General features: G+C 9.7%; 7 annotated features.

The window, feature by feature from the left end:
• Positions 1-567: 567 nt before the first annotated feature.
• Positions 568-614: a microsatellite.
• Positions 615-991: 377 nt separating this feature from the next.
• Positions 992-1,033: a microsatellite.
• Positions 1,034-1,272: 239 nt separating this feature from the next.
• Positions 1,273-1,320: a microsatellite.
• Positions 1,321-1,400: 80 nt separating this feature from the next.
• Positions 1,401-1,462: a microsatellite.
• Positions 1,405-1,441: a microsatellite.
• Positions 1,417-1,462: a microsatellite.
• A 252-nt stretch (positions 1,463-1,714) lies between these two features.
• Positions 1,715-1,773: a microsatellite.
• Between the last annotated feature and the right edge of the window lie 106 nt (positions 1,774-1,879).

Raw genomic sequence — 1,879 nt, 5'->3', positions numbered from 1 at the left:
ATTTTAGAAATAAGTCATGTCATAGGTTATTAAAATATTACGGGGTGTTTATTTGTAAATTACGAATATCTAAAGATTCATCATCAGGGGTATTGAATTGTATTTTTGATTCTTTTCATTTTATCATGACGGCATTTGCGTTTGAAGACTCTTAAACTGATAATAAAGGTTATTAAATTTAGGGTTAAATGAGTCTTTTCATTTTATTTTATTAAAAATATTTATTTTTTTATAATTTAATTTAATTAAAAACCCATTTTTATATAAATTTTATTATTGATAGATTAAATTAATTAACAAAAAAATTATTTAATTAAAATATAATTACATATGCTATATTATTTATATATATATATATATATTTAATTTATTTTGATAATTTTATAAAAATATTAGGTATTTTAAATCATTTTATAATATTTGAATATACGAAAATAATTTTATTTTTTAGTTTATTTTTAATAATTTTAATAATTATTACTTACTTTATTAAAATAACATTAATGAAAAAAAAAAACTTATTAAAATAGTTTCTATTAATAAAGTTTTTTGTTAAAAAGTTAATTTTTTTTTTAATTATTTATAAATATTTTTTTAATTTATTTGATAATATTAACTATATTATAAAATTCTTTAAAATACTAAATATTATTTATTTTTATTGTTTATTTGAAAATTCTATTTTTTAAATAATTGTTATATTAAAAAATTATAATAATTAATAATTATATACTTTTACTTAATATTATATTTCAAAAAATATATATTTAGATCTATATATATTTTATAATTTAATTGAATTTATAATTAATACTTTTAAATATTAAAATATTCATTTTAAATATATTTTTTTTGAAAAAAAAAAAAACATACTTTTTATCAATAAAAAATTATAAGATATATATTATTTATTTTATATTTTATAATATAATTAATAAATATATAAAATACGAAAATATTACATAATTTAAAATCCTGAATAAATAAAAGAATATATGACAAATTTAAATATATTTAAAAAATTATAAATATAAATTAGAATAATCAATTTAATAATAAATTATATTTAAAATTAATTCCTACTTAATTATAATGTTAATTTTATTATAATTCTAATTATATCAATTAAATATACAAAAATATTAATATTATCCATATTAACTGATAATTATAATTGAAAAAAATATTTAATTTGTATTAAAAAGTATATTTAAATGATAAATTAAAATATTATATAAAAATATAATAATTAAAAAAAATTAATAAAAAAAAATATATATATATATATATATACATATATTATATATAATGTATATTATAATTATAAAATATTTTATCTAATATTTTTTGTAAATAATATATAAAATATATTGTTATTGTGTATATTTTACAAAGGTAAATAAAATAATTATTTTATTATTTATAATTTATTTTTTTATTTTATTTAAAATTATTATTTTATAAAGATATATCAAAAAAAACAAATTAAACAATTACATTTTAAACCACATAACAAAAAATAATAATAATAAAAAAATTACTCATATTAAACCCTATTCTTAATAATTTGTATTTTAGGTTCTATGTCCTTTAAATGTAATGTTAATATGATTAAACTTAAGAAATATACTAATAAGACTATAAAATAATAATTAAATTTTAGATATACATATCAAGATGAAAAAAAAATAAGATATATAAATAAATATATAAAATATTTTATATATAAAATATTATTTATCTTTTATTATAATATCTTATTTAAATTTTATTTTATAATTTAGAAAATATTTATTCAAACATTAATTATCCTTTTTTTTTTATTTTTTATTTTTTAAATATTTTATATATATATATATATATATTGGTTTTTTTAATA

The sequence above is a fragment of the Ichthyophthirius multifiliis genome, assembly GCF_000220395.1.
Source record: "Ichthyophthirius multifiliis unplaced genomic scaffold scaff_1120509250074, whole genome shotgun sequence".
Taxonomy (NCBI): domain Eukaryota; phylum Ciliophora; class Oligohymenophorea; order Hymenostomatida; genus Ichthyophthirius; species Ichthyophthirius multifiliis.
The sequence above is the reverse complement of the archived record's forward strand: the minus strand, read 5'-3'. Positions and strand labels throughout refer to the sequence as shown.